At 47.3% G+C, this 13,370-nt stretch overlaps 1 protein-coding gene across 5 annotated transcripts in view; it reads left to right on the plus strand.

Annotated features, from left to right (window-relative positions):
• The window catches only part of Ndst1 (N-deacetylase and N-sulfotransferase 1), a 61,105-nt gene that overhangs the window by 19,279 nt on the left and 28,456 nt on the right, over window positions 1-13,370 (plus strand). The window contains exon 1 of one of the 5 annotated variants that reach the window (XM_075968573.1): window positions 3,745-3,816. The exons of the other annotated variants lie outside the window; for them this stretch is intronic. The gene's annotated coding sequence lies outside the window, so the exon portion shown is untranslated. Of the gene's footprint in view, window positions 1-3,744; window positions 3,817-13,370 lie in introns of those variants that run through there. 5 annotated transcript variants of the gene reach the window in all.

Here is a 13,370-nt window from a genome sequence, read left to right on the forward strand (position 1 = left end):
TGAAGTCACATATGTGACTTCATTTCTGCCAAACCGAAAGAGCTGGGTGTCTTAGTCATCATTCTATTGCTGAAAAGAGACACCATTATCAAAGCAGCTCTTATAAAAGAAATCATTTAATTGGTTGGTTTACAGAGCTTAGTCCATTATTATTATTATGGGGGGGAACATGGTGGCACACAGGGCTCTAAAGTAGGGAGAGCTTTATATCCTGATCTATGGACAGCACACATACACACACACACACACACACACACACACACACACACACACACACACACACACACACACACACAGAGAGAGAGAGAGAGAGAGAGAGAGAGAGACAGACAGACAGACAGACAGACAGACACAGAGAGAGACAGAGAGAGAGAGAGAGACAGAGAGAGAGAACCGAACCTGTCATGGGCTTTTGAAATCTCAAAGCCTATTCCTAGTGACACCACACCACTTTCTCCAACAAGGCCACACCTCCTCCAGCAAGAACATACCTCATAATCCTTCTAATCCCAAATAGTTCCACGCCCTGGTAACTAAGTGTATAATTCAGTGTGTGAGCCTATGGGGGACATTCTTATCCATCTGCTACACTAGGGCAGGCCAAAGACCCCTGGAGATCCAAGTTCTTAACCTGGCTTTTGGTGGGGATTGGTGTGTCATGACCACCCTGAATTTGTGGATTTGGGGAGAGTCTGCCAGCTATTGTCATTAGCTTCTGAAAAGGTCCTAAGCTGCTTCTGCTCTGGTGTACACACCGTGTCACACTGTGCAGCGGGGGAAGCAGGCTCCGCAGAGGGGCTGCCCAGATGTCTTCCTGCGTTGCTGCTGTTCTTCTCTCTGATTTTCTAGCTGGTGGAGGGGACTCTGCCTTCGTAGCCCCTAAGCTTAACACCTGGGGGGGGGGCTGGATTCTGATGTGGCTCACAACCATAGGGGAAAATATAGAAGGGGGTGGCACTTCCTTATTTCCCGAAAGGAAGGCAGACCAGAAAAGTTCAAGGCATAGGTTGATTTCCACCGGGAACAAATAACAAGATGGCTTTTTTTTTTTTCGAGACAGGGTTTCTCTCTAGCTTTGGAACCTGTCCTGGTACTAGCTCTTGTAGACCAGGCTGGCTTCGAACTCACAGAGATCCGCCTGCCTCTGCCTCTCGAGTGCTGGGATTAAAGGCATGCACCACCACCGCCCGGCTCCCTCTCTTCTTTAGCAGGAGACTTCTGACTAGAGTATGTGTGCACTCCCCCTACCCCCACTTTCTTTCGGCTTTTTGAGACAGGGTTTCTCTGCATGGCCCTGGCTGTCCTAAAACTTGATTTGTAGACCAGGCTGGCCTCAAACTCAGAGATCTGCCTGCCTCTGCTTCCTCTGGGATTGAAGGTGTGCACCTGTTGAGCGCATTCTTTATTTTTTAGAAGGGCTCCTCCGGCTATGGGCCTGGCTGAGGCACGCTGTGGAATGCTGAGGAAGGAACTGTAAAGAGCTTGAATGCACTCCAGAGTATGCTGGGAAGGGTCATCCTAGCTTCAAGTCCTCTCAGCTGTGTGACCTGTATAAGACAGCCGCTTGCCTCCCGAGGCTGCTCTTCGTTTCTGTGACCTGCACACACCTTCTAAGAAGCATTCCTCCTAGTGTGGTGGGCACAGCAGGGATTCCCAGCACAGCTCCAGGGAGCTTTCAGGTCCTTCTGAGTTAGTGGACCTCAGCAGGGGAGGCTGTTAGTCTTTTTTTTTTTTTTAATATTTACTGAGTTCTACATTTTTCTCTGCTCCTCTCCTTGCGTCTCCCCTCCCCCCTTCAACCTTCCCCCAGGGTCCCCATGCTCCCAATTTACTCAGGAGATCTTGTCTTTTTCTACTTTCTACTTCCCATTTAGATTACATCTATGTAAGTCTCTCTTAGTGTCTTCATTGTTGTCTAAATTCTCTGGGATTGTGGTTTGTAGGCTGGCTTTCTTTGCTTTATGTTAAAAAGCCACCTATGAGTGAGTACATGTGATAATTGGGTTACCTCACTCAAAATAATGTTTTCTAGTTCCATCCATTTTCCTGCAAAATTCAAGTTGTTATTTTTTCTGCTGTGTAGTAAAGTATACTCCATTGTGTAAATGTACCACATTTTCATTATCCATTTTTCGGTAGAGGGGCATTTAGGTTGTTTCCAGGTTCTGGCTATGACAAACAAAGCTGCTATGAACATAGTTGAGCATGTGTCCTTGTGGCATGATTGAGCATCCTTTGGATATATACCTAAAAGTGGTATTACTGGGTCTTGTGGAAAGTTGTTTCCTAATTTTCTGAGAAATCGCCACACTGACATCCAAAGGGGTTGTACCAGCTTGCATTCCCACCAGCAATGCAGGAATGTTCCCTTTTCCCCACAACCTCTCCAGCATAAGTTGTCATCAGTGTTTTTGATTTTGGCCATTCTTTCAGGTGTAAGATGGAATCTCAGAGTTGTTTTGATTTGCATTTCTCTGTTGACTAAGGATTTCGAACATTTCCTTAAGTGTTTTTCAGCCATTTTAGACTCCTCTGTTGAGAGTTCTCTGTTTAGGTCTGTACTCCATTTTTTTTTATTGGATTATTTGTTCTTTTGATGACCAATTTCTTGAGTTCTTTGTATATTTTGGAGATCAGACCTCTGTCTGATGTGGGGTTAGTGAAGATCTTTTCCCATTCTGTAGGCTGTCATTTTGTCTTGTTGATGTGTCCTTTGCTGTACAGAAGCTTTTCAGTTTCAGGAGGTCCCATTTACTAATTGTTTTTTTTTTTTTTTTGGTTTTTTTTTTTTTTTTTTCGAGACAGGGTTTCTCTGTGGCTTTGGAGCCCATTTACTAATTGTGTCTGTCCTGCTGGAGTTATATTTAGGAAGTGGTTCCCTGTGCCAATACGCTCAAGTGTATTTCCTACTTTCTCTTCTATAAGGTTCAGTGTGGCTGGCTTTATGTTCAGGTCTTTGATCCATTTGGACTTGAGAGGCTGTTAGTCTTAAGGAAATGTCCTTTTCCTTTAAGTGTCTGTGATCAGAACCTGAGGAAAATAGCTCCAGTGGATTTGATAGTCTTAGGAATGTTGGGGTGAGCAGAAAGCCCTGTTTTTGGGAAGACAGTCCCTGGTCCTGCATAGCTGATTCTGCCTTGGCTTGTACAGTGCCCATCCTCCACCTGCTGTTTGTTTGCTTGGTAAACCTTTTTTCAGAGCTGGTACAGAGATAAATTTTCAACTCAGGCCCCGCTGGAAGTAAGGCATTAGCCACCCACAGTCTTGTGCCTGCCTTTGCCTGCCAGGAGGGGACCAAGAACAAGTTCCCAAGCTAAGAAGCAGGGTGAGCAGTGTTTGGTTTGCTTGCTGATGGGGGGAGGGTTTGTGGAGCTCCTTCTAGAGGGGATCCCTGCATGTGAAGCACAGTGGATAATGCAGCAGAAAGAGTAGAGGTGCACTCTGTATTGGGCCCTAGGCTAGCACCAGCTGTCCCAGGTGAATTAGGCTACAGAGGAAGAGCCCAGGCTTGTGTTGAGATTCCCAGCCAACTCCACGGGCTAAGAGCCTCTGGGCTCCAGCTCCTCATCTGGACGGTGCTGTTGGACTGGGGCTGATCTCACCATGTGGTGTCCAGGAAAGGGAAGTGGCTGTGACTGTTGTAGCTGGTTTGAGACTCCTGCCACAGACAGAAGAAGAAGGCAAGAATTCCTTGCTGTGAGCTCCCACGGGAGATAGGAAGCCTCTGCCTGTGCCTTGGGAGGCCGTGGAGAAGTAGAGGAGCACTCATCCAAGTGCTTGCAAAACCCGCAGCAGGCAGTCTGACGTTGTAGGAAGGTGGGCATGGCTTTAATGGATAAGAAAAGGGGTCAAGGCAGTGGGAACAGCGCATTCCTGGTTGGTACAATTCAAAGAATTTCTTTTCCTCTTTCTTGTCCTCTGCTCTGTGTACTGACTGCAGGTGGACTATGCCCTGTGGCCGAGTCCAATCTAAACCACTTTCAGTCTTTGGCTAGTGGTGACTGTGGTATTGGTGGGGTGACTGATAGGCAGCAGCTTGGCCAAAGGCCAGTCAACACTGTGGGATTGTGGGGGATGGGAGTGCCACAAATTCCACCAGGAAGGGATTGCTCCTAGTCTTGGCCTCTTGGGGAGAACTTCGAATGGAACAACTCTCCCCACAGCTGGGAAGCAAATGTGGGATTTTCTTTATTGCTTTGGTTCTGGAGGGTGGGGCAGGCCAGGCTGGGTGGCTGTGGGGTGTGGCTCAGCTGTAGGGTGTGTCTGGGTGGTGGGTGGTTATGTGATTGGGTTGAGGGTGTAATGGCTGGGAGGAGCTGGGCCAGCTGTGTGGCATGGCTCTAGACGCATGTGGGACTAGTGTCTGGGCCTGCAACTGCCACCACGCTGTCCTCCCAAGTTCTTGGCCAAGTCGTACCTTGGAGATCCTTTGGAATTGCCTGCAGGGTTCTTTCTCAGCCCTCAGTGTTTGTGTGGCCTGGATTCCCACATGGTGCCTTTCAACACGTCTGTGTGTGTGAGTGTGCCTATGTGTTGGCACACAGGAGCTCGGTGTGTGTATTACAAGGTGGGTACCCCAGTTTTCGAATGGCTCAGATTGGAAATACAGTATGTACTGGACTGTGTGGACCTTCTCTCACTCACCCTGAAGTGACATCACACCAGAGACTTAAAACCGTGATTTCTGAAGCTCTCAGAGACCTTCCCTGAAGCTCTGGGTCATCACTGCTTCATCAGTGCCTGGTGCTGTGCCTGGCACCTCGTCCTGTGTGACCGACAGACTGAGGGAACCGACACGTCACCTGCATGCTTCAGCTCCCAGGGTGATGTTGAACTGCTACTCTTTCCTGAAGCCTCTTTCTCTGCTTTTTCTTTCTGACTTCATCCTCTTGTCCCGTCTTCTAGATCCTGTTTTGTTTTGTTTTGTTTAGTTTTGAGATGAAGTATCAGTGTGTTGCCCTTGCTAGCTTAATATTTTTAATAGATCAGTCTAGCCTAGAATTTACAGGGATCCACCTGCTTCTGCCTCCTGAGTGCTAGCTAGGATTAAAGGTGTATGCCATTGTGTCTGGCTTTTTTTTTTTTAAAAAAAAAGCTAATTGGAGTTATTTTTAAAAATAATTAATTTTTTGATATTTCTATTACTAGTTTTTAAATTTGTGTGAATGGGTGTTCTGCCTGTATGGATGTTGGTGAACTGAGTATATGCCTGGTGTCTGTGGAGTCCAGCGAGAGCATCCGAGGCTCTGGAACTGAAGTTACAGACAGGTGTGAGCTGCCAGATGGGTGCTGGGAACTGAACCCCCATCCTCTAGAAGAGTAGCCAGCACTCTTAATTGTTGAGCCATTTCTCCAGCCTGTAAGATGCATTTTGAAATGTATAGGTTTACAGGCTAAGTTTAAAAACATAGGTAAAAAGATCAAAAAATCCTTTGCAAAGTTCACAGGAAAGTTAAAGCATGTTTTGTTAACTGTGAATATGGTTCATAATCTTGCTTGTCAGAAGTTTTTCCCCTTTTTCCCCCTCTTTATCTTTAAGATGGGGTCTGGGGCTGGAGAGAGGGCTCAGTGGGTGAGAGTGCTGAATTTGGAGCCCCAGCACCCATGCCAGAAGGTAGCAGGGTTGGAGAGTGGGGGTGGAAACAGGGTTGCTGGGGCCTACTGGCTGTCAGCCCAGCTGAAAAATGGCAGATTTCAGGTTCAATGAGTGACTGTCTCAAGGGAATAAATAAGTGGAGAAGCCATAGTAATCACAGAGGAGGGTAGCCAGTGTCTTCTGTCCATTCCACACCTTGATTGTGAGTATTGACATCTTCACATTCTCATAAACTGTGCACAGCACACACCTGTACACACACACCTGTACACACACACCTGTACACACACACACACACACACACACACACACACACACACACACACACACACACTGATGGTACACTTGAGAGGCAAAGGCAGGCAGATTTCTGAGTTTAAGGCCGGCCTGGCTTACATAATGAATTCCAGGACAGCCAGGACTACACAGAGAAACCCTGAAAAAAACAAAACAAAAAACAAAACAAAAAAGTCTCTCTGTGGCCCAGTCTAGCCTCAAACTCTCAGCAATCCTGCCTCAGCCTCTTGTGTGCTGAAATTACAAGTATAAGCCAAAGCCACTGCACCCAGCCATACATATCATAGAAAGGAATATCACATGACTACACTTTCTTTTCCCCAGCAGAGGAAGGGAAACTGAGGTTCAGAGAAGTTGGGAGATTTGTATAAAGGTCACAGGCTGGTAAATAATGAAGCCAAGCTTCAAACTGTTGTCAGCCTGAACTTTGACTGTGGCTAGCAGTCACTTTGTTGGCTTCTGTTCCTGATGGTGTTTGGATAAAGGAAAATAGCACATAGTGCTTTTCAGGGCCTGCTGGCACATGGTAACACACTTCACCCTCAGATTTATAGCTCACTTAATCCTTGTCTATTCTGGGGTCTCTCAGTCTCAATCCTGGAACCCACCCTTTCACCTGAGCCAAGTTGCTTACCCCCTCTCCTGTTGTCATGCTCTGAACAGCCTGCTCTATAGGAAATCTTCCATTTCCTATGGGTCCCAGCGAGGGTTGTGGAGGAGCAGCACTTTGAGGTAGGGATGTAGGTTAGGGAGTGACTTTCGACTCTAGAGCAGTGGCCACAGTTACTGTGGTATTTCCCAAAAGTGCTGGGTTGCCATGGTGTCTCTATGACAACCAGAGCATCTCATTCATTATCTCCAGCACCTTGGCAGGGAAAGCTAAGGCTGGGACTGGGAGAGTGCAGTGGAAGTCAGGGTAAGGGCTGGAGGGTTCTGTGACTGTGGTCCTTCTCAAGCTGCACAGCTAAGGGTCTCCTGTGGCTCCGGAGCACTCCTTTTCATGGGGTCTGGATTAAAATTTCAGCTGTGCAATGGACTAGCTGTGTGGTTTTTGGAAAATGACGTCTCTGAGCCTAATTTTTCTCAACTGTAAATGAGAGGATATTGACATATAATGTAAGGATTACATGAGATAAGGTATAAAATGTGAAAAGTACAGGGTGTAGCTGGGCGGTGGTGGCGCACGCCTTTAATCCCAGCACTTGGGAGGCGGAGGCAGGTGGATCTCTGTGAGTTTGAGGCCAGTCTGTTCTACAGAGCTAGCTCCAGGACAGTTAGGACTGTTGCACAGAGAAACCCTGTCTCCAAAAAGCAAAAACAAAGCAACAAAAAAACCTCAACCAATTTCCCCCCACTTCCCACCCCCTCACCCCAGCTAAAAACAAAAACCACAGTGTGAGGCTCATAGCAAACGCTTCACGTGTAGTGTCAGTACCAGTCCTGGTGATGATTATGATTGTTAACTGTCGCTATAATTTCATTAGAGGGACCTCTGGGCTTCTTGAAGGAATGAAAGACTAACTCAAAGTCAGGAAGAAACAGTTTTGAATCAAGATTTAGTGGTTTAAAGAACCTTGCCTGGGAGCTATTTATCATATCTGGAGACATTGGGATCTGAGGAAAAGTGGGAGCCTTCCTAATGACTAATATGTGGTCCTCACCTTTGTGTGACTCCCAGGGTTTGGGGAGAAGCCAGCCAGGTGGACAGGGTCTTGTGGATGTCAGATGTAGGGATATGCACCTGATTGTTACTAGAGCATGCTCTCTCTCTCTCCCTCTCCTTATTAACTTTCTACCTTCCATACAGAGGCAGAGTCTCTCACCTGAACCTAACTCTCTAATTTGGGCAGTCAAACTAGAAAGACTACTGGGGGCTCCACCAGTGCCTCTTGAGCATGGGATTACAGGTGGATGGCCATGCTCACCTGACATTTGTGTACGTGCTGAGGATCTGAACCCCAGTCCTCATGTTTATGTGACAAGTGCTTTACCCACTGAGCCGTCCCCCCAGTCCTGGGTGTACCCTTTTGAAAGAGAAGTTACAAAGGTTCTAACCTTTGGAGGAAATTTTCAAAACGAAAGAAAAACATTTTGAGAACACATATCCACCCTCTGGTTCCAGAGCTGTATTTCCCACCCTCCAGCAAAGGGTGGGGATGCTCAGGGATAGGCCTGGAGTGAGAATGGGATGGTTGGAAATGACTTCAGAGAGACTGTGACATTGGAATTGGCATGTGGAGAATGATTAAGTGTCTCAAGAGATTTGGGGAGGTATTTCTGGGAATGGGAACATCATGAGCTACCTGACTAATATGGTGACTGGCTGGGCAAGACTGTGGTTTATGGGAAAGAGCCCGGATTGCCTCAGCTGTCCCGAAGCCTTGGTGATTCTAGAGAGAGAGTAGATGTTCCCAGTTCTTTGTCCCATGGGCCACTGGTGCTCTATAATGCAGGGGGTGAGAAAGGCTTTCAGTAGCTACTGGTGGGTGATGGGTGGTCTGTGCAGAGGCTCCTTACCAGGAAGCTGGGACGTCAGTGTTTTGTTTACAAGGGAGCTGGTTAATTTGCTGTCTGGCCTGGACTTTGCCAAGGCCTATATCCCTCGCCTCGTGGGAAAAGCCACACACTTTAAAGATGGGAATTCTTGGAGGAGGAGGAAGATGAGGAGGTAGCATTGGGCTAGGCAGGCTTCTTACTGCATGGAACAGGCACCCCACTTATACACTTGTTCTCCCTCTGTGAAATCAGGGCTTGCCCCGGCCAGATTCCAGGGCTGCCAGAGAGATGAGCTCTGCAGTCTGTGTGAACTAAGCTGTTGTCCATGTTGTGAGGGATCATTGTGAGTGTGGTCAGGAGGCAACAAGAGCGAGCACTAGCAGCAGCGGACAGCTCAGTGCAGTCAGCCCAGCTACGTCAGAGCTCACTTCATTTTCCCCAACCCGAGAAGTAGTGTGTAAGTGCCTTGGCTTATGGATGACGTAACTGAGGCACCGAGTAATTAATTGTCCAAGATTACACAGCTCCTAGGTGATGGACCTTGATTTGACGTGATGCCACCTGGCTACAGCCTGCGTGAGTAATCAGAAAGTTCCTTAATGTAGGACTCTGGGTCCTTGCTTGGACTTGGGCTCCTGGTCTGAGTTCTGGAATTATTACAGTTACAATATATGTATTTTTCAAAGTTAAAAATTTATTTTGTATTTCATATGTGGGAGTGCCAATGGGGGCTAGAAGAGAGTGTTGGATTCCCAGGAACTGGAGTTACAGGATGTTGTGAGCTACCTAATATGGGTGGAGGGAAGTGAATTTAGGTCTTTTGGAAGAGCTTTTCACTACTGAACCGTCTCTCCTTTATTTGAAGAACATGTTTGCTTTCACAGTAAACTGAAAGAAAAGTAATGTTCCCTGCTGTACGCAGTCTCCCCATTATTGATGACCCCCCCCCACTAGAGTAGTTCATTGTTACAGCTGATGTAACACTGTGCAGAGCCCTGGTTTAAAGTGTGCAGTCCTTTAATATCTGAAAAATGATGTCAGATTCTTGACCCCCAGATGCCTGAGACCATGAACTGCATTACTAACAAGGAGAAAGGCTGATAATGGGGCAGACAGGGCCAGTGACACACATGAGCTCACCACCTCCCCTTCTGTAGGGCCGGATGGATGGATGGTGTGGGCAGGGACCACCCCCAGCTTTGTGTTCCTGTCGGCATGGTGTAAGGTCAGGCCTAGCCATGGCTGTGGCTGTAGACAGCTCCTATCACTGGTGAGTGAGATGCTGGTCGCTCTGGCCTTCCTGGCTCCAGGACACCTGCCCTTTGGTGCTTTGCTCTCTGGAACTGCAGGGAGTCCTGGAAGGCATCACACGTTTCCTTATCTCCAGGCTCCTGCACAAGCCATCTTTCTTCCATTCTTAGCTAGTCCTTGCTCTGTCCTGCTCAAGTACCTCTAGCCCCAGAAGCCTTCCTCTGTCCTCCTGGTCTGTTTGTAGAGATTAAATGCTGCTAACTTCTTCCAGATACCATGTTCCTTTCCCACCAGCCACACTTGCTTACTCCCTGCCATCACAGATGTCTGCTTTGAACAGGCAGCCTCTTTCCCAGCTGCACACAGTGCAGAATGTCAGAGATAGAAGGGCCCCCAACCCCCTCTAACAGGCAGGAAGCCCAGAGAGGGACAAGGTGTATATATGCTCAGGGTCAGGGTGCGTCATAGCACAGATGGGACCAACTCCTCATTTCATGACGACAAAGCAGAACATTAAAATCACCAGTAATACCATGTTAACATGGTATGTGTGTGTGTATGTATGTTTAGTACCATTTTTTATCCTGTATATAAAAATATTTAGCAAAAATAAATTTATACAGATAGTTTCAATAGTACATGTGGCAAGGGGCTGTGGGATAGCTCAGCCAGTATATGCCTTGCATGACTGAATATCTGAGTTCCCACCTAATGATATATCAAGAGAAAGGGTGTGCTTGTAATCTCAGCACTGGGGAGGCACACAGGCACATCCCTAGGGTTCACTGGCAGGGAGCATAGACTTGGGTTCCAGTCCAGTAAGAGGTCTTTATCTCAGAAAAAAGGTAGACAGTATCTGAAAAATGATACCTGAGGCCGCTGGCTTCTACATGCACACACATGCACACCTGTGGCAGATGTCTGTCAGTATTCTTTATGTGCTTTGTTTATCTAGGATCCCATCATCACATTAGGAATTATTGTTTGCTTGTTTTTGATACAGGGACTAGCTGTGTAGCCCTGGCTGGCTTGAACTCTACATACAGGAGGCTGGTCCCAAACTTGGAGTGGTCATCCTGCTACATCCTCTTGGGTGCTAAGACTGCATGTGACACCATACCTGACTTGCATTATGATTTCTAGAGAATACCTCCATGTTGGGCATTTGCCATTATAAGCGGCACAGGGATTTGGATTCCTATAGAGAAATTTTTTGTTTTGTTTTGTTTTTTGAGACAGGGTTTCTCTGGGTAGCCTTGATGTACCTGGAATTCACTTTGTAGACCAGACTAGCCTCAAACTCATCTGCCTGCCTCTGCCTCCTGGGTGCTGGGATTAAAGGTGTGCACCACCACTGCCTGGTGAGAAATCCTTTTTTTTAAAAAAAAAAATTTATTTAGCTGGGTAGTGGTGGCTCACACCTTTAATCCCCATACTTGGGAGGTAGAGGAAAATTGATATCTGTGTGTTTGAGGACAGCCTGGTTTACAGAGCGAGTTCCAGGGCATCCAGGGTTACACAGAGAAACTCTGTCTTGAAAAAACAAAGCAAACAAACAAATCCATTCTGTGTTTCTCTAACGGTGTGTTTGGATGATCGTGTGTGTGAAAGCAGGCTCGTGCGTGCCAGGCATGTATGTGGAGTTGGCTCTCATCTTCCATCTTCCTTTCCTTGCTTGAGGCAGGGTGTCTGGTTGTGGCTGAGGCTTTGCTGCTTACTCCAGCCTAGCCAGCACATAGCTTCTTGGGGTTCCTGCTGTCTCAGCCTCCTCTCTCACTGTAGGAGTCCTGGGATCAGGCTCGTTTATCAAGCACGTCAATCCACTGAGCCATTTCCCCAGTCCCTCCACAGGATTTTTTTTCTTTTACGATTTATTTATTATGTGTACAGTGTTCTGCATGCACACCAGAAGAGGGCACCATATATATATATGTATATATATGGTTGTGAGCCACCATGTGGTTGCTGGGAATTGAACTCAGGACCTCTGGAAGAGCAGTCATTGCTCCTAACCTCTGGCCATCTCTCCAGCCCCTCTCCATAGGATTTTGGACTTCATTATGGCATTTTCATATATTTGTATCATTATATTTTATTCCTTAAAAAATTATACATGATTTTTTTTAATTTTTAAATTTATTTTATTTATTTTGCGTATGAGTATTTTGCCTGTATGTATGTCTTTGTACCATGTGTGTACCTGGTGCCCACAGAGAGGCCAGAAGAGGGCCTTGGATTCCTGAAATGAAGTTACAGGTGGTTGTGAACTGCCGTGTGGGTGCTGAAAATAGAACACCGATCTTCTGGTAGAGCAGCCGGTGCTTTCCAGGCCTTTTACTTTATTTGTATTTGTCCCTCCCTTTCCTTCCCCCACTGCCCAACCTCTGTGCTTCTGTAGTGATTCCCTCAGGATGAATTCCTAGAAGTACAGCTCTTGCTGTCTATCATATGGTCCCCATGCTGAGCACATCAGAGAGTCTTGGGCCTAGGAGGAGATTAGCGACCTTTACCCCTAAGCCAACCCCCAGACTCCCAGTTCCCCATCTGGTACCTCAGCCCAGTCTGTCTCACTTCCGTGATTGCTGGCCCATTTGAGCACTTTCTAGTCTGCATGGTGCCCTATGGGAAGGTGCTTCTAGGTTTGGTGGTTTTCACTCCTGAAACAGGAGCTGGAGGGTGGTGTCTAGGGTTGCTGTGGAAACATGGGAATGGAGCCTTTGCACTGCTTGTGTGGTCTCTGTTTACTCTTTCCAGAGAGAGATGGGTGTTCTGACTTGGGCCCCCTAGTGGGGCACAGGCTTGGGAAAGAGCTAGAGTGTAGAGTTGTGGCTGTCTGGGTGGATAAGGGCATTGTAGAGGAAGTCCTGTCCCATTGGTTCTTAGGCAGGCATTTGGTCACCTGGTGTCCAAGGTTGCCAAACATGTCCCTGAAGACATGGTTGCATCTGGGAAATGCTTACCACCTCTGTTTCTTAGTGTCCTTGTGTCAGGCCACAGTGTGTCCTTAGGTCCTCTTGTTCCATCAGTCCTCACTGCAGCCCAGCGTGGAGGAACCTCACAGGGTGAGTTCCCTGATGTTTCAACAGCAGTGACGTCCTGTAGGCTTTTGTACACAGCTGGCTTGGATCCCTGCTCTGGCTGCTTCTGTTAGGGACTGGGGTTGTTAGGGTCACCCAGGAAAGGCTGGCAGAGGGAAGGAAAGGCAGGAGGGAGTGGACAGGAGGCTGTGCTGTTTGGTCCTGATGGGACACTCTTCCTCCCAGGCCTTGGCAGCTGTTCAGTGTCACATTTTGCGTCTGGATTTTTTCTTTAAGATACTGCATTTGTATTTCGTGTATGAGTGTTTTGCCTGCATGTATGTATGTGTGCCATGAACATGCCTGGTACCTATGGAAGACGTTGAGTTCCGTGAAACTGGAGCTGCAGATCTTGGTGAGCCTCCATGTAGGTGGTGGGAACTGAATCCAGTCCTCTGCAAGAACAGTACTTTCAATCTGAGTACTGAGGTTACTCTGAGCCATCGCTCCAGCCCTGCTTGTGGAGTTTTCTTGGCTAATAATGATGAGCACTTACAGCTGCCATGGGTGGATGCTTCAGTAAGTGCACTCCTAGTGGTTTCTCTCCATTGTTGGCCTTCATTTCCCAACTCCTTATGATATGGCTACCGTTGTTTGCTTCATTTCCCACATGGGGAGACTGAGGCTCACAGAGGTAAGAGTGTCAGGTTGGG

The sequence above is a fragment of the Microtus pennsylvanicus genome, chromosome 4 (assembly GCF_037038515.1).
Source record: "Microtus pennsylvanicus isolate mMicPen1 chromosome 4, mMicPen1.hap1, whole genome shotgun sequence".
In the NCBI taxonomy this organism is placed as follows: Eukaryota; Metazoa; Chordata; class Mammalia; order Rodentia; family Cricetidae; genus Microtus; species Microtus pennsylvanicus.